General features: G+C 37.9%; 1 protein-coding gene and 1 non-coding gene across 2 annotated transcripts in view; both read right to left on the reverse strand.

Annotated features, from left to right (window-relative positions):
- TMCC1 (transmembrane and coiled-coil domain family 1) overlaps window positions 1-20,136 on the reverse strand; it is a 242,045-nt gene that overhangs the window by 215,899 nt on the left and 6,010 nt on the right. The gene's annotated exons all lie outside the window — the stretch shown is intronic.
- Window positions 2,958-3,063, reverse strand: LOC121496331. The gene has a single exon (XR_005989163.1). It is a non-coding gene; the product is annotated as a U6 spliceosomal RNA (small nuclear RNA).

The raw sequence follows: 20,136 nt of genomic DNA on the forward strand, positions 1-20,136 counted from the left end.
CCTGAGCTGAAGGTAGATGCTTAACTGTCTGAGCCACCCAGGCGCCCAATTTTCTGCATTAATTTTTAAAAATACTCTACCCTACCCTATAGGGGTGCCTGGCTGGCTCAGTCAGTAGAGTATGCACATGCAACTCTTGACCTCAGAGTCATGAGTTCAAGAACCAAGCTGGGTAGAGAGATTAATTAAAATAAATAAAAATAAAAAAGAATACTGCTTTAGTTTTTTATTCTGGTATAACCAAAGTGAGTAGGACAGGGCAAACACACAGACCAAAGTTGAATAAACTATCACTGTACTTTTATCACCCTGTCTCCCCTATTCAGAGAATAATTTGTTGCATGGGGACACTAATGCAGCATACTTGGTATCTTTTATTTTACACTAGTAAGAAGGGCCACTTCTGGGAAAGTTTCTGGAGAAACAAGAAAGGTAGATGGGGACCAAAAATAAAGGGGCTATAATCACAACACTAAGGTATTTAGACTTCATTCTGTAGGTGACAGAAAAACACAGATGTGTTTTTGACGGAAGACTAACAATCAGTGCTACTTTTTAACAAAGTATCTCTGATAGCAGCTAGAATAAACAAACAGGAAATAACATAAAGACAAAGATGTGTTGAAAAGTTGTGGCTATATGTTTAAAAAAACCTAGAGAAAAAACATTTTTATCCGCACTATCTCGGGTGAATGAGAATATAAGCAGTCTCCTACTTTCAGCGTTATACATTTCTATAATCCTTGCACTTCTTAAAATAAGTATTATATTTATAACCAGAAAAAATGACTTCCACAATAACTCAAACGGGAAGCAGGGGAAATGATGAAAGCTTGAATGATAAGCTCTATAAGGGCCACACATATCTTATTTACCACTATATCCCTACCTATCTCCCCAACCTTGTACAGTGCCTAACACATATTAGGTGTTTCATAAGTGTGCCAGAATGAAAGGGTAAATGAGTGACCTAATGTACATTCTAAAGACTCAATGAAAAAGAAACATTTCAGAAGTAAATACACATTTGTTGATCAACATAAAGCCCAGGAACAGGAAGAAATTAAAGATAAATCCAAGTTTTATGGACTAGTTGGCTAAGTGAATGATGAACCATTTAATCAAGATAAGTAAAACTAGAGGAAGAACAGGTATACAGGAATGCAAACAGATCATGGCAAAATGCCAATGAATTTGGGAGAAGGTATTAAGTTTCAGGAACCAGTAGGGAGTGTAGGCTGAAGATGCAGATTTAGGAGTCACTCATATGAAGCTACATTAGAGATCAGAGCTACAACACACCCACTATTGACTCTCGTGTTCTTAATCAACAGCAGAACAAGACAGGCAAATCAAAATAAGATACCCCACTATTCTGATAGTGCTGATACCCTGATTTTTGCCCCACTGATTTTTAAACTTATATAATGAAATAAAAACACCTTAGGCTTCAGAGTCTTCATTTCTCATTTGCTTCCTAATAGGATACAAAGGCCCACAGTTATATTTTTACTATTTGCTACAAATCCTGGGCTCACAAATCCAGGCCAGATCAGACATTCAATACACTTGGCATTATTTACCATAAACATACAAAATTCATATACTGGTTTTATTCAACATTAACCACTGGCAAACTAATATAAAGTAATGGTTTGTCATGGACTTTTTTTTTTTTAAGATTTTATTTATTTATTCATGAGAGACACAGAGAGAGAGGCAGAGACATAAGCAGAGGGGGAAGCAGGCTCCCTCTGGGGAGCTGATGCAGGACTCAGTCCCAGGACTCTGGGATCACACCCTGTGCCAAAGGCAGATAGATGCTCAACAACTGAGCCACCCAAGTGCTCCTGTCACTGACTTTTTAAAGTTTTGGTTTGAAATTTCTGAAAAAAACTAATGTATGGGGTTAGTTCTCTTTATCAATAGACAATGTTTTTACCGCTTCTCACAATAGGACAGGAAAAGTTTGGGATCCCTGGGTGGCGCAGCGGTTTGGCGCCTGCCTTTGGCCCAGGGCGCGATCCTGGAGACCCGGGATCGAGTCCCACGTCGGGCTCCCGGTGCATGGAGCCTGCTTCTCCCTCTGCCTGTGTCTCTGCCTCTCTCTCTCTCTGTGTGACTATCATAAATAAATAAAAAATTAAAAAAAAAAAATTTAAAAAAAAAAAAAAAAAAGGACAGGAAAAGTTTATTTTTAATATTTTCATCCTATTTGAGGATTACAACATGATACTTCCAACTGTCCTCAATTATGCAAGTCTCTTCCCCCTTCAGGTCATTTTTATGTATGAAATGGGGTCTCCCACTGTTTTAGCTCTACCTCAAGAAATCCATCCTACTACTTCAAACTGCCCTTATCTAAAAACTAATTTCAAAAGGTCAGCAAATGGGTTAGGTTAGTCTCATAAATGAAGAGAAACACAACATAAGACTAATTTGTATCCATGCTTTTATTCATGTTATCTTTCATACCTGCAGTGTTATCTGTTTTTTTCCCACATTTATCCAAATAAAGGCTGCAGATCATATCCTCCTAACCACTACAACACTCACCTACTTTGAATTTCCATAACACAAATTAGTGGTCTTCAAAAGTTAGCTATGGCTTTGGTCATGATTCCAGGGTCCTGGGATGGCTTCTTGCTCAGCAGGGAGTTTGCTTCTCCCTTTCCCTTGCTCAGCAGGGAGTCTGCTTCTCCCTTTCCCTCTGCTCCTCCCCACTGCCTGTTCTCTCTCTGAAATAAAATCTTTTTTAAAAAATAAATTAAACTCTAAATAAAATCAGACTAGAAATCTGACAATCATAATACTTTATACTTCTACAGTATATTTACATTCTTTGTCAAAACATGACATGCTTAAAACACAAGGGAAAAATTTTTTTCTTTTTAAATTATTTTATTCAAGAAGGTGGGGAGGATATACCAGTGACTGAGCTGAGGCCCTGAGTCTCTAAAAATATGGAACACTTCACAAATTTACATGTCATCCTTGTGCAGGGGCCATACTAATCTTCTCTGTATCATTAACACAGGGAAAGTTTTTTCAAAGGTTAGTCAACTGGCCAGATTTTCTAAATCTCAAGAAAATAATTTTTTTAAAAACCAGCTTAAATAATAATACTCTGAACCCAAACAACACTGCACATGACACTATTTAGGGATATATATGACTGGAAAAATAATCATTCTATGATGCTACTTCCATCCTCTTTGGATAGGTGTTAAGAAAGCTACTAGTTGATAATTGTCTAGTCCTATCCTAGTATGAGTAGAAAACCCAAGGTAACTCTTCCAGAGTAAAGAAAGAACATGGCCATGTAAATAACTGAAGCCACAGAGGGTGAGTTATTTCACAACACTTTCCAATTCAGCCTATATGGTGATTGGCTCTGTAGGCTTGTTTTCAAGAAAATGACTTAAAGGCCACACTAAAATTTTTAAAAGTAAGGCTTGGAATGAATTGAGTCACTGAATCAAAGCTAGAAGGGATGCTCACAATTTTAAAAATGGAGAATGAGACTCTAATTAGGTCCCAAAGGTAGCTGGAAGCAAAGGTTAGAACCAAGCCTTCTAACTTCCAGAAAAGATACTTATTGAGTGCTCAGTATCTGTGAAGAACTCTGCTAGGTACTATATTAACTAGTGCCCACTCTTGTTTATATGTTCAAAAACATTTAAAATATTAAGGCTGGGGCACCTGGGTGGCTCGGTTGGTTGGGTGTGTAACTCTTGATTTTGGCTCAGGTCATAATCTCAGGGTCATGATCTCAGGGTTGTGGGATCCAGCCCCACACTGGGCTCCTGCTCAGTTAAGTAGTCTCCTTGAGTTTCTCTCCTTCTGCCCCTCCTCCCCCCCTACACTCACAGACACGCGTGCTCTCTCGCTCTAAAATAAATAAATCTTTTTTAAAAAGTATTTAAAAAAACATTAATTAAGGCTTACATTCTAAGGAAATTTCTGTATTAGAATAAGACAGTGTCCACATTTCTGAAAAGCATGTTAAAATAAGCAGGCAAAGGAAAAAAAAAACTTTAAAGTAGGAGAATTTAGAATTTCACATGAATTACCTTTCCTGTCCTTGTTTACCATTAAAAAGAATAAGACCATCAAAAACATCTCTACCTAAATTCCATGACCCAATAGTTTAACGAGTCTTATTCCTGTTGGAAAAACAATGCTGTTTTTGTCACATTGGACTAAAGAATTAGCTCTCTCACAGGATTAGAGTATAGCCATCTGAGGACAAAAGTCTAGGCAGAAAAAGAAACAATACTGGAATTTGATAAAGACCCCTCAGGAATATGGCATTTAGCTGTTTCAACAGCACCTTTCATCTAAAGATCTCAAAACAAATATTATTTACATTACCAAGAATCAAAACAGTGGCACCATAGCCCAATAAAGAAACATATCAATGACTTAGAGAGAACTCAATACTAATGTTCTGAAACTTAGCCTCTGCTCTAATAAACAGTATTTAGTTACAGTTGACCCTTGAACAACGAGGGGGTTAGGGCACCAACATCCCGTGCCAACACCAAAAATCTGCATATAACTTTTGACTCCCTAAGAACTTAACTACTAATAATAGCCTACTGTTGAATGGAAGCCTTACCAATAACATAAACTGTGATTAACACATATTCTGTATGTCATACGTATTCTTAAAGTAGGCTAGGGAAAACAAAATGTTAAGTAAGAAAATCACAGGGAAAAAATACATTTATAGTACTATAGTGTTTTTATAAAAAAAATACCCCATACATTAAGCGGACTTGCATTAAGTTCACACTCATATTGTCTGAGGGTCAACTGTATTTGGATTTTGTCCCTTGTTCCAGGCAAAGGGCTCCTAAAATCCTTGGAATTTCATGAGTGATAGGAGTGTCTTTTGTTTTTCATAATAAGTCTCTTTCAACCACACTGCAGTTTATGCTAATGAGACTCTTGATGGACCCCCTACGTAGCTCAAGATGGGAACTGGTTGTCAAAGGGACAAACCACATGATTAGAGGATTAAAACTTTCAGGCCTGGGACGCCTGGGTGGCTCAGGCATTGAGCGTCTGCCTTCACCTCCTCAATTTGCTCTCATCAGGCTCCTTGCTCCTTGCGCTGAGCCTGTTTGTCCCTCTGCCTATGCCTCTGCCTCTCTGTGTCTCTTATGAATAAATAAAATCTTAAAAAAAATAAAATAAACGGGATCCCTGGGTGGCACAGCGGTTTGGCGCCTGCCTTTGGCCCAGGGCGCGATCCTGAAGACCCGGGATCGAATCCCACGTCGGGCTCCCGGTGCATGGAGCCTGCTTCTCCCTCTGCCTGTGTCTCTGCCTCTCTCCCTCTCTGTGTCTCTCATGAATAAGTAAATAAAATCTTAAAAAAATAAATAAATAAATAAAAAATAAAATAAAATAAAATAAAATAAAACTTTCAGGCCTCACTCCCCAATATAGGGGAAAGGGAGAGGCTGAAGAATAAATTAACTACCAATGCCAGTGATTTAACCAAATATTCCTAGGTAACAGAACCTTCTCAAAAACACCTCAACAACAGGGTTCAGAGAGCTTCTGAATGAGTGAACACATCGAGGTACAAAGGGGGCAGGGAAGCTCCCCATACCTTGCCCTATGCATCCTCTCCACTTGGCTGTTTCTGAGTTGCATTCTTTATAAGCCTGTAAACATAGGTAAAGTACTTTCCCAAGTTCTGTGAGTCATCCCAACAAATTATTGAATCTAAGGAGGGATAATGGAAACCCCAGAGTTTTTTACAAAGCTGCAACTGGTGTCTACAAGGAAATCACTCTTATGGAACAGATCTTTAACTTGTAGGATCTGACACTTTAACTCCAGGTAAACAGCGTCAGAATTGAATTAAATTGTTGGACTGTTGGTAAATTGAACACCAATAAAAAATAAATTTATTATTAAAAAAAATTGTTGGACTGGTATCACAGAATTGGAGAACTGGTTGTGGTGTGGAAAACCCACACACAAATAGTTAATTCCAGTGTATATTTATAAATCTTAAAGATACAAATGGATTTGTTGATATAATCTCCCAGTTTACCTTGCTGAACATGTATAAATAGAAGGCCCCCAAACTTAAGTAATGTTAATTTTATGTTACCTGAGGTACCTGGCTGGTCAGTCAGTGGAACATGTGACTCTTGATCTCAGGGTTGTGAGTTTGAGCCCCATGTTGGGTGTAGAGATTGGTTTAAAAAATAAAACCTTGGAAAAAAAAAATAAATAAATAAAACCTTGGGATCCCTGGGTGGCTCAGCGGTTTAGCTCCTGCCTTCAGCCCAGGGCGTGATCCTGCAGTCCCGAGATCGAGTTCCACATTGGGCTCCCTGCAAGGAGCCTGCTTCTCCCTCTGCCTATGTCTCTGCCTCTCCCTCTGTTTCTCATGAATAAATAAAGTCTTTAAAAACACACACACACACACACACACACACACACACACACACAAGTAAAACACAAATCTCTGTCTTCTTCTACACTATGGCAACCTTTACTTTTTATTACGTAGTATAAAATTATAAACTCTCTAACAATCCTTAAGAACATGCCCCATGGGATCCCTGGGTGGCTCAGCGGTTTAGCGCCACCTTCAGCCCAGGGCCTGATCCTGGAGACCTGGGATCAAGTCCCACATTCGGCTGCCTGCATGGAGCCTGCTTCTCCCTCTGCCTGTGTCTCTGCCTCTCTCTCTGTGTCTCTTATGAATAAATAAATAAAATCTTAAAAAAAAAAAAGAACATGCCCCAAATTATGCTCTTGAAAGACTACTCTTAAGGGGAAGGGGGAAGGGTGTGTGTGTCAGGTTTAAGGCTTTTGAGTAACAGTGCAGGCCCCATACCTGTTGGTACCCACATGGAGCTGCATCCTACTCATCCTACTAACAGAAAAGCCAAAGCAGATAGTAATGCTGTGCCTTTTTATGGAGCCAAACCTTCTCCCAGCTTTATCAGTCGTCAAAAGCAAGTTCCACTAGCCACTTTCCTGAAATCCAAACAAAGCTGCCCTCAGGAGCTGACTACAAATCCAAGATATTCCTAAAACTCCTATAATCTATGTGCCAATCTCCAGTTTCAGACCCATATACAAGTAGTTACCACAGCTTGCCCAACAAAGGCTATTCAGGAAAATTTGTAAGCACCCATAACATAACTGTAGCTCCCGGGAGGGAAAGCAAAGAACTCTCCCAGTCTTATCTCACAATCCATTGTTAAATCATCTACCCCAACTCAGTAAAGGAACTGTGGTGGGACAGGAAAGGAAAGGGGCAGAGGGTAGAAGGAAAAAATAGGAGGGAGGGAAGGAGGGAAGGAGACAGACAGACTAGCCTTAAGAGATCAAGGGGCGCCTGGGTAGCTCAGCTCAGTCAGTTAAGTGTCTGCCTTTGACTTAGGTCATGATCTCAGGGTCCTGGGACCTGGATCCAAGCCCCATGCTGGACTCCCTACACGGTGGAAAGCCTGCTTCTTCTTCTCTCCTCCTTCTCAACTTGTGCTCTTTCCCTCTTTCTTTCTCTCAAATGAATAAAAATCTTTTTAAAAATTAAAAAAATAACTCAAAAAAAATTTTAAAGAAATGCTGCCAAAACATAATAATAGGGATGCCGGGGTGGTTCAGTGGTTGAGTATCTATCTGCCTTCGCCTCAGCACGTGACCCCAGAGTTCCGGATGGAGTCCCACATTGGGCTCCCTGAAGAGAGCCTGCTTCTCCCTCTGCCTCTCTCTGTGTATCTCTCATGAATAAATGAATAAAAATCCTTAAAAAATGTTATTTAAAAAATTAACATAATAATAGTCCATATACAGATCTAGTATTCTAGTTTTCTACTTTATATACTTTTTAAAAACTGTATTTTTTGGCATTGTATTCTCTTGCTGGTTGGAAAACATTTTTTTTAGTTATCAAGGAACTAAAGTCAACAAGACTTTTCATCACTACCAATATTAGCACAAAGGAGAGAGTCTACTTGAGATTAGAAAATCTTAAGAGCTGGGAGGGGCAAGAAAGACCATGTAATCCAAACTCCTACAGGAACACCTATATCTCCAGAAGACAATCATCCAGCCTATACTTGAATATCTCTAATAACAGAGACCTCATAATTTTATCTCTTCCACCATCGGACGTCTTACTACGCAAAAGTCTCCACAGTGGGATGAAATACATCTCCACCATAGCTTCTACCCATTGTCTGTCCTCTAGTGCAATACAGATGATAAGTCTGCACCCTCTTGCTTAAAACAACTTTTCCAATGTATTTGGATAATTAAGTTTTCCAGTATTATCTTCCATAGCAAAATAGCTCCTGATTCTTCAATTGTTCTTCATTAGATATGGTGCCTAGAGCCCTCAGTATTCTAGTCACATTCATCTGGGCAATTTAGATTATCATGGTCCCTCTGAAGTGTAAAATCCCTAACTGGACACAATACTCCAGATATAATCTGACAGTAGAAGAACAAAGGGACTATTACTTCTCTTAATTTAGCATATACATCTAAATTTAGCACTGTACATCTATAAATATTCATCAATGACAGCCTCTTTTCACAGGCACATCATACAATTAACTACCTGAGACTATGGTGGTTTGGCTTTCAAATGAAAAAAAGAAAACAAACAAACAAAAAAACCCACTATTTTGGGCCAGATCATTTCTGTTAAAGATTAAGACTCTAGGGCAGCCTGAGTGGCTCAGTGGTTTAGTGCTACTTTGGGCCTGGGGCGTGATCCTGAAGACCTGGGATCGAGTCCCAAGTCAGGCTCCTGTATGGAGCCTGCTTCTCCCTCTGCCTATGTCTCTGCCTCTCTCTCTCTCATGAATAAATAAAATCTTAAAAAAAAAGATTAAGACTCTACACTTCTATCACACCTGTCAATTTTATACTTCACCCTGCTTAGATTGCCTTTATTATCTTTGATGCAACCTGTAGCCTGATGTCCACCTGCAGCCTTATTTACAAAATTTTTAGTAAGCATGCATATTATACCATTATTTAAGATCTAGATCTATAAAGCTTGGCAAAAAGGAGAACTTACAAGCCTGTATAATCACACTGTGATTTATAATAAAATTAATAAGCAAACCAGGTTTAAAGACCAACAAACTGATAGTTGTGAGGAAAAAGCAAAATAAGTCAAATCTATAATGTGGGACACCTAGGTAGCTCAGTCAGTTAAGCATCTGACTCTTGATATCACCTCAGGTCTTGATCTCAGGATCATGAATTCAAGCCTCGTGTTGGGCCCCATACTGGGCATGGAGCCTACTTTAAAAAATAATAATAAATAAATCGATAACACTTTTTACCTATCAGAGTAGCAAAGATCAAAGTAGGTAACATATCTAATTTGTAAGGAGTGGAAAGAAGTATCCCACAGATTGCTGATAGGAATGTAAATTGATTCCAACTTTTAAAAGAGCACAATTTGGAAATATCTATAAAAATTTTAACTACATACTTCATTGCAACTTTTATAATAGTAAAAGTGCTAGATGCTTGTAGTCAAGCCCACAGCCACTTCTCCCTTCTTCCTCATTAATCAGAACTCACATTTGTTCAGTGTGGTAATGTGCCCAACCTCAAGAGATGACTCATGATTAGCTGAAGCCAACCATAGCTATCATATTCTCTTTGCCTAGGTAATCATTTTCCCAGACATGCCTGGAGTCAGGGGCAGCAAGCAATACGACCCCCACTATAAGGAGACATCACATGGCAGTGCTACTCAAATTCACAACATCAGCATCCCATGGGAGCATTAGTGATACAAATTCCCAGGCTTGACTCTAAACCTACATTTCAGAATCTGTCAGTGGAATTTGTATTTTAACAAGTTCCCTAAGTCAGTCTTACACACACTCCTGAAGTTCATGAAGCACTGTTTAGAAGACTTCTGGGAATTATTTTCTCCCCATTTAAAATGGCCAAGCCTTCCCATTAGAAAAATATTTTGCCTTCCATTTCCTGTTTTTGAATGCAGTTAGTTGTACTGCGTAGAGTTAAGACAAACCAAGAGGCTATATAGAGAAACTGAAAAACCAATATACTAAGGATAACAGAGTCAAGGAGAGGGAAAACCTGGGTCTAATATTACCAAGTTACTAACTAGCTCTGACCCACCTATTTCCTTGTTTCTATTTATGGGAGACAATTCAGAGGCTTTACTATTTAAGCAGCTGTTAGATATTGTTACTGTTACTTACAATTGAATATATCTTAAGTGATACACTTTATATCTAATCATGGAAACTAATGGAGCTTAAATTCTAGTGGAAATAAAATAATTTGTGTCATTTTTTAAAGAGAGGCAGTGTTCTATGTTATATATTTACTATAATTTTACTTCTTTGTTATTCCCATATGCCCACACAGCCTTAAGACAACCAATACTAGTCTGAGACCACCAAGATTTGGTCCCAATCTGCTACTTCGTTCCAACTAGAACATAATCTCTTCAGGCAGAAACTTTATGCACTGCATTTCCAGCAGCTACAACAGAACCAAACATCTATGAAAGTATCTGATAATTATTTTTTAAATAAGCAAATGAAGAAAAAAAAAAAGGTCTTCCATAAAAGTTGTATCTAAGTATAACTTGTCTACTTTGGTTGTTTGCACAAGATCATCAGGCTGAGAATGCTACAAAGATTGAACACTTCTACTAAGGATAGATAGGTGTGAGGAGGTTCTCACAGTCCCCTTTGACAACCCAGTTAGCATTTATAGTGTCTCTAAGCCCTGTAACTTAGGAAAGAAGAGTAGCTGAAAAACAGTTGGTTCCCAAAAAATCCTCATATTTCTTTTTTATCATAACTGCTAAGGATGATTTAAAAACCCTAAAGGCATGAAATAAAAATTCAGGAAGAATCAGTGGTTTAGGATACCCTAAAGTTTTCAAAACACATTTTCCAATATTAAATGGGCAATTAATCAAACCAGTTGCTAATGAGTACTTAAACATCTTAAATCTTCTCCTATCCCAGACATTTATCTAAGAGTTGCAGATTTTTACCTAAATACAACCTTAAAGGCAACATCTCTAATCAGATTTTTACTCCCACTGCCTCATTTAAACCATTCTTACAAGGTTACCAATAACTTCCACATTGCTAAATCAAGTGGTTATTTCTCAACCTTCATCTTAATTGTTTAGTATTTAACACAGTTGATAGCAACATTTTCCTCGTTTGGCTTCAGTAGACCCTCTCACCTGGATTTCTTCCTACTACTCTAGCTGGTACTAAGTCTCCTTTGATTGTTCCTCCTCATCTTCCTAAAAAATTTTTTAAGATTTTATTTATTTATTTATTCATGAGAGAGAGAGGCAGAGACACAGGCAGAGGGAGAAGCAGGATCCATGCAGGGAGCCCAATGCGGGACTCGATCCCAGGACTCCAGGACCACACCCTGGGCTGAAGGCAGGCACTAAACCCACTGAGCCACCCAGGGATCCCCATCTTCCTAACTTCTAAAGACCTCTAACCACTGGTCCATTCCAGAGTTAATTAAGTTCTTTCATTTCTTCTTACTCCTATCTCTACTCATTCCATTATTGACCTCACCCAGCCTCCTGGCTTACATATACTGTTTTTGTCAGTAACACCTAGCTATATACCTTCAGCAGATCCTCTCTCCTAAATTCCAGATTCATAAACCAGCTACGTATTCAACATCTCTACTAAGTCTAGCAGGCATCTATAGTATATGTCCAAAACTGAACTCCTGTTCCTCCCTGCCAAAGTTGTTACTCTTTCAATCTTTCCCAGATGAATAAATGGTGTCCTTGCAGGAACTTCGAGCAAATTCCTTCAAATTGTCCTTCACTCCTTCCTGTTTTTCAGAGCACACATCCAATCTATCAGCAAAACCAGTTGATTCTACTAGAGAAATATATCCAGAACCAGACCATGTGTCACCACACTCACTGCCACCCTACAGTGCAAACTGCCATCTTCTCTCACTTGGATTACAGGAATAGCCTCCTAACTGGTGTTCCTGCCTTTGTCCTTGCCCAATTCACCATCAGCCTATTATTAACAGCAGCCAGAGGTATGATGTCAAAATGGAAATCAGATCCTGTCATACCACCACCCAAAACCCTCTAACGATTTCCCATTTCACTCAGCCTAAAAACTAAAGCCCTACAAAGGACCAATAGCACCAGCAGCAACTGGGAGCTTGTTAGAAATGAACCCCACCTCAAACCTACAAAATTAGAATCTGAATTTTAACTTAACCACCTATGTAAACCATATGCACATTAAAATTTGGAAAGTACTTCCCTGAGGCACAAGATAAGCGCCTAACCCTCCCCAATTCTTGCCATTTCCCAAGCAACCTTCTGTCTCAAGACGTCTGTACTTGTCATCACTCATTTATCTGCCTGACTTGCTCTCTCACACCTTTGAAGCCTTCACTCAAATGTCACCTTCTCTGTGACCACTCAATCCCTTCCTTCAATATGCCCTATTTCCTCTTTCCTTTTACTTTTCTCATTAGAACTTGTCATTATAAAAAAAAAAAAAAAGAACTTGTCATTATAAAATAAAGCATTTTTACTTATTTATCTGGTCTAGTCTATCGCCCCACATAAACAATAACTTCTTTGTAAGTTATTTACTTCTTTGTAAGTTCTTTAGTAATAAATAAGCAATACAGTAAAACAAAATATAAAAATTTATTTCATGTTTTTTATAGCAAGATGATGCTCATATCATACAACCAAAAATACAAATATTAGGTAGTATGGCAAATAGACCAAGCACTCTGGTGCCTTATTAAGACAAATATTATAGGGACACCTGGGTGGCTCAGAGGTTGAGTGTCTGGCTCAGGGCATGATCCCAGGGTCCTGGGATGGAGTCCCACATCAGGTTCCCCACAGGGAGCCTGCTTCTCCCTCTGCCTACATTTCTCCCTCTGCCTATGTCTCTACCTCTCTCTGTGTGTCTCTCGCGAATAAATAAATAAAAATACTTTTTAAAAAGACAAATATTATAGAACAGATGTCCATATCAGCAGATGTCTATGTCAAAAGGAAATATAACATGTAGGTCTGGCAGAAAAACAAAGTCAATGTGGAAACCAAGAGAGAAAGTTAATTTAATACATTTGGTGGTTTTATATACCCTGTAGATAGCTTACAGAACTAAGAATCTTTTGGCAGCAAATTAAGATAGTATTTCTTGACACTTGCCATGTTACTGCATTTCTATCAAACTACAAATTATAGAATATATAGTAGGATGAAATGAAATACATTGAATGGGATTAACAGCAGATAAGACACTGCAGAAGAAAAGATTTGTGAATGTAAAGACATAGTAATAGAAACTATCCAAATAGAAACCCAGAATACAAGAAAACTGAGGGGAAAAAGGGTACAGTCCCAGCCATTGGACAAACTCAAGGAACCTAATAACATATATGTAAGTGGAATCTTGGCAGGGGAAAGATTTGAAAAAATAATATCCAAAAATTTTCTAAATTTGATGAGAATTACAAACCTACAGATCCAAGAAGCTCAACAAATACCAAGTTCAAGAAACATGAAGAAAACTAAAACTCCACCAAGAAATAATTGAAATCAATCTCCTCAAAACCAGAGTTAAGGAAAAAAAAATCTTAAAAGCAGCCAGAGGAGATTGAACCCTGTCTCAGGCTCCATGCTACGCAGTCTGAGGATTCTCTCTCTCCCTCTTCCTCTGCTCCTTCCCCTGCTCCCACACACATGTGCTTGCTCACCCTCTCTCTAAAATAAACAAATCTTTAAAAAAATTAAAAAGTAGCCAGAGGAATAAAGAATGGAGGAAAATATTTGCAAATCATGTATTTCATAAGTAATTAACATCCAGAATATAGAAAGAATGCCTACAACTCAACAACCACAAAAAATGAACCCAATTCAAAAATGGACAAAGGACCTGAATATTTATCCAAAGATATATGAATGGTCAATTAGTATATGAAGATATTCAACATAACTGATTATTAAGAAAATGCAGATCTGGGGTGCCTGGGTGGCTCAGTCGGTTAAGCAACTGGCTTTGGCTCAGATCAGGATTCCAGGGTCCTGGTATCAAGCCCTGCTTTGGGCTACCCGATCAGTCCGCTTCTCCCTCTCCCTCTCTCTTTTACCCCTGCCCTGCTCTCGTGCTCGTTCACATGCTCTCTCTCAAATAAATAAAATCTTTTTTAAAAATGCAAATCAAAACCACAATGAGGTACCATCTCATACTCATCAGGAAGGCTCCTATTAAAAAAAAACAAAAACAACAGAAAATAACAATGTTGGCAAGAATGTGGGAAATTGGACACCTGATCCACTGTTAGTGGGAATGTAAAACAATAGAGCCACTGTGAAAACCAGTATGGCAGTTCCTCAAAATTTAAACATAATTATCATATGATCCAGCAATTCCACTTCTGGATACATACCCAAAAGAACTAAAAGCAGGATGTCAAAGAGGTATTTGTACACTCATGTTCACAACAGCTCTAGTCACAATAGCTAAAACATGTAAACAACCCAAGTGTCCACTGACAGAAATATGGAGAGTAAAATGTGGTCTATACATACAATGGAATATTACTCGGGCTTAAAAAGGAACAGAATTCTGATACCTATTACAAAATGGATAAACCCTTATGACATTATGTTAAGTGAAATAACCCAGTCACAAAAAAGATAAATATCATATGATTCCACTTACATGAAGTACTACCTAAATAAAGTAGTCAAAGCCACAGACAGAAAGTAAAATGGTGATTACAAGGGCTTAGGGAATGGGGAGTTATTTATTTTTCCTCATAACTAGTTTATTTTTTTTTTAAGATTTTATTTATTTATTCATGAGAGACACGGGGTGGGGGGGTGGGGAGAGGCAGGGATACAGGCAGAGGGAGTCCATGCAGGGAGCCCGATGTGGGATTCAATCCTAGGTCTCCAGGATCAGGCCCTGGACTGAAGACAGCACTAAACCACTGAGCCACCCAGGCTGCCCAAGTTATTTTTTTTTAACAGGTACAGTTTCACTTCTGTAAGATGAGTTCTGGAAATATATGGTTGTGATGGCTGCACAATGATATGAATGTACTTAATACCACTGAACAGTACACTTAAAATGGTTAAGATGATAAATTTTATGCTACATTATACCAGAATTTTTAAAACTTGAATGAAAAATAAAAAGGTAGCCAAAAGAAAACTACCACATATTACATACAGAGGTATAAAGAATGGTAGCTGACTTCCCACTGGAAACAATGTGGACCAGAAAGTGAGGCAACATCTTTAAAATACTTAAAAATACTGTCAACCTAGAATTCTATATCTAGTGAAAATAGCTTCTATAAATCAAGGCAAACTGAAGTCTTCTTCAGACATACCAAAGCTGAAAAAATTAATCACCAGCAAAGCTGCAATACAAGAAATGTTAAAGAAATCCTTCACTCAGGCACCCGCGAGCCCCACATTGGGCTCCCTCTGCTTCTCCCTCCCTCTCTGCTGTTCCCGCTGCTTGTGTTCTCATGCTCTTGTTCTCAAATAAATAAATAAATAAATAAAATCTTTTTTAAAAAAAGAAGAAATCCTTCATTCAGATAGAAATGTATCAGTAGAAATCTGGAACTACACAGGAAAATAAAGAGCACTGGAAACAAGTAATAGATATAGTACTTGACAAAGGCTTTTATTATAAAGAGATAACAGATTCATCTACATTGTTAGATGGGGGGGCAGGGGAGAAAAGTACTAACAAGAATTTTCATAATATACCTACCTTCCAAAATGTTTATCTTTAAAAAATAAAGTACCCTGATTAATAGAACTCATTTCCTATCACAACATCCTTTAGAGAAAGTCAATATTATCTTTTCTACAAAAAATTGTCTCAAGGTACAAGTTATTTGTCTGGTAATAGACAGTGAGTTTTCAGACAAGTAAAAATTAAAATATTCTTGGTCCCAACCCAGTGTTCTATTACACAAACACTTTTAAAGGGCTTGTCTCCAGAGACATTTGTAGGATAAAGTATGTTAATGGTTAATATATAATTTATCTATATTCTGTTGTCTCCAGGGAACCTCAAAGTCACTTAGAAGTAAGCTTATAAAGCCAGCAAGAATGTTCCTTGCTTTCAATAAGTATGACAAACAACATTAGATTTCAACAAATTGGTCAGGCTACCTCAAAGTGGCAAAAGAAGAACACTTTTGCCAAGTCTTGCTCAGGAAAATGAATTTATTAAAAAAAAAAAAAAAAAAGAAAATGAATTTATCAAAGCAAAGATGTTGAAGCAATAACTGCAAAACACAGCTTCAGGTTTGGGTGCTAAAGTAAGAAAAAGAAAACATATATTAGTGTTTAATGCCACTTTACTATAGTTCAAACCTCAGAGGGAATGTGGTTAGTAACTCTATTATAGAGTTCTTACTAACCTCTATAATATCAGTGATGCCAAACAGATTACAGAATGGGAATCCTGCCTACTATTCCTCTAAATACATAATATTAAAATAACTCATACACTCAGAGATTCCTTTAGACCACAAGCAGATCTTGTGATCCAACTTCACAATGAGAGACTACTTGCTACTCAGAAAGAAAACTAAACAGTATACAACATAATTCACGATGTTCCTCTAACAGAATTCTAGTGAAGGCTACCCACTGTTGTCCCATCTGGACCAAAATTCTTACAAAGACAACAGGAAAATTCTGTGATTTCTCTATTCACTGATGAATACCATCCCAAGATAAAGTAGCATTCTTTCAGCACTTTACACCAAATAAATACACTGGGTAATGTAACTTCCCTTTCAATATGAAAAAAGAAAAATTTATCAAAAGAAATGTTATCTACCCAAAAGAATCTAAAACATGTTCAAACAAAAAAACTTTCCACGGATGTTCATAGCCATTATTATTATTATATAATTATTCATGATAGCCAAAAAATGAAAAAAACTCAAATGTCCATCAACTGATAAGTGAACAAAGTGTGGTATGTCCATACAATGGATTATTTATCCACAAAAAAGAATTATATTCTGAAATACGCTACAATGTGAAAGAATCTTAAGAACACTCTTAAACAGGGCAGCGCCAGTGGCTCAGCAGTTTAGCACCGCCTTCAGCCCAGGGTGTGATCCTGGAGACCCAGGATAGAGTCCCGTGTCCGGCTCCCTGCATGGAGACTGCTTCTCCCTCTGCCTGTGTCTCTGCCCCTCTCTCTGTGTCTCTCATGAATAAATAAATAAAACCTTTAAAAAAAACACACACACATTCTTAAACAAAAGACCAGATGTTATATAATTCCACTTAAATGAAATATACAAAAATCAGCAAACCCAAAGGGACAAAAATTCTTGTGATTGCCAGAGGGTGGAAAGAGGAACTGCTTAAGGAATAAGAAGTTTCTTTTTGGGTTGTTGAAACTCTTCTGGAATTATAGTAGTGATGGTTGCACAACACTGTGAATGTACCTAAAAGTGTCCATACATTTTAAATGAATTTTATCTGAATAGAAAAGAAAAAAATGTTTCCAAATGTTGATTGTCTAATACTTCTATCTCCCACTACGTAACCGAAGGCTGTGTTCACAAAAATCATTCAAAAATACTTCTTAAGGGGATCCCTGGGTGGCTCAGTGGTTTAGCACCAGCCTTCGGCCCAGGGTGTGGTCCTAGAGTCCCAGGGAGTCCCGCATCGGGCTTCCTGCGTGCAGCCTGCTTCTCCCCCTGCCTGTATCTCTGCCTCTCTCTCTCTAAGAAATAAATAAAATCTTTTAATAAAAATAAAAAAATACTCCTTAAAATTTAAAATATTAACATTCTGGAAAAGGCAAAACTATAGGAACAATAAACAGAACAATAGTTGCCAGGAGCTGGTATCAGGGGAGTTAAATAGGTGAGGGTCAAACTTTTTAGAGCAGTGAAACTACAGGACATTGTAATGGTGAATATAAGATACTAAAAGTTTGTCAAAACTTTTAAAAAACAGAGAATAAGCCTTAATGTATTCAAATTTTTAAATAATCTTTTAAGAGATAAAGGGATCTCTGCATAAAATGCAGAATGTGACAAAATAGTCTAAATGTATTACAAATATGAAACAACCTCACAAAGCAGGTGAAGGAATAAGGTGCTGACCAAGTACTGCTAGAAGTAAGTGGAGTCAAGATTAAAGGTAAAAGGTACTATCAATAAGCGCTGTGCTCTGGACGATAAAGTTGTTTCCTATAGGTACACAGATTAACAATGTTTAGCTTAATATAGAGACAAATGGTTACATATAGAAAGATTTACAGATGTGTATCTATACAGCTTATTTTATACACATGTATCTCCTTATTCTGTCACTCAGATGGCCTAGAAGCAACAATACTCAAGTAGCAACTAGCTCATCTAGCACCCAAAATCTTAGTTTCTGATACCACTTCCCATAAAAGGAACTAGGGCTCCTTAGAAAAATGGCTGACACGTTAGAAACGACAAATACCCACCATTTGCTTCGACGTGGATGCAACTGGGATGGAGGGTATTATGCTGAGTGAAGTAAGTCAATCAGAGAAGGACAAACATTATATGGTCTCATTCATTTGGGGAATATAAAAAATAGTGAAAGGGATTAAAGGGGAAAGGAGAGAAAATGAGTAGGAAATATCAGTGAGGGTGACAGAACATGAGAGACTCCTGACTCTGGGAAATGAACAAGGGGTAGTGGAAAGGGAGGTGGGCGGGGGGTTGGGGTAACTGGGTGATGGGCACTGAGAGATGAGCACTGGGTGTTATGCTATATGTTGGCAAATCAAACTCCAATTGAAAAATACACAGAAAAGAAAAAGAAAAGAAAAGAAAAGAAAAGAAAAGAAAAGAAAAGAGAAAAGAAGAAAGGAAAAGAAAAGAAAAGAAAAGAAGAAAAGAAAAGAAAAGAAAAGAAAAGAAAGAAAAGAAAAGAAAAGAAAAGAAAAGAAAAGAAAAGAAAAGAAAAGAAAAGAAAAGAAAAAAGAAAAGATGGCTGAATATAGGACTAGAACATCATTATATAAAAGATGAGCCTGGAGCATTTTATGTTGCCAAAAACAAAGTGCTCATTCACACATAACCATGGGAGTTATGTCAAAGGGAAGGGATACAGAAGCCAAGTGAAAGAATTCCCAATGGCCAAACCTCAAATAACTTGAGCAACAAAATTTATGTAGATTCTCCACCCTTGAGGTGGAGCATATTATTCTCACTCATTAAGTATAGGCTATACAGAATAACTTTCTTCCAGAGTATGGCACAGAAAGGGAGGGACAAAAGGGTAACTTAAGAGTTGAGAAAAACACTACCTCAAGTTGGGTGACCAAGGTTAACATCAACATCAGCAAATGATATTACTAGTATGTACTCTTGATTTGTGGTAAGAATGACACTTTACCTCTGTGTTCTTTCCAAAATCACATTACATCAGTCTAACCATCAGGAAAACATCACACAAATGCCAACTGATGAACCTTCTACAAAAATACCTAATCAATTATCTTTGAAACTGTTAAGGTCATTAACAACAAGGAAAGTCTGAGAAATTGTCAGAACCAGGAGGACCTGAGAAGACATAACTATGACATGTAATGTGGCATCCTGAATGGGATTCTGGAACACAAAAAGCAACATTAGGGGGAGGTATGTGGGTGGCTCAGTCGGTTAAGCATCAGACTCTTGATTTCGGGTCAAGTCATGATCTCAGGGTTGTGAAACTGAGCTCCATGTCAGGCCCTGCACTAGGGGTGGAGCCTGCTTAGGATTCTCTCTCCACATCTCCCCCTGTCCTTCCCCACCTTACTCCCCTCTTGCTTGCTAGCTCTCTCTCAAAAAAAGAAAGGGAGGGGGACATTAAGGGAAACACTGTGGAACTCTGAGTATGGGCTTAGTAAAAATGTATCAATATTGGTTTATTACCTGTGACAAATGTACCATACCAATTTAAGATGTTAATAATAAGGGAAACTGAGTGTAGGACAGATGGGAACTCTGTACTATCTTCACAATAATGCAGTAAATATAACACTGTTAAAAAAAAAGTTTATTTTAAAAGTTTTTTTTTTTTTTTTTGGTTGT

This window comes from Vulpes lagopus, chromosome 7, assembly GCF_018345385.1.
Source record: "Vulpes lagopus strain Blue_001 chromosome 7, ASM1834538v1, whole genome shotgun sequence".
Classification (NCBI taxonomy): Eukaryota; Metazoa; Chordata; class Mammalia; order Carnivora; family Canidae; genus Vulpes; species Vulpes lagopus.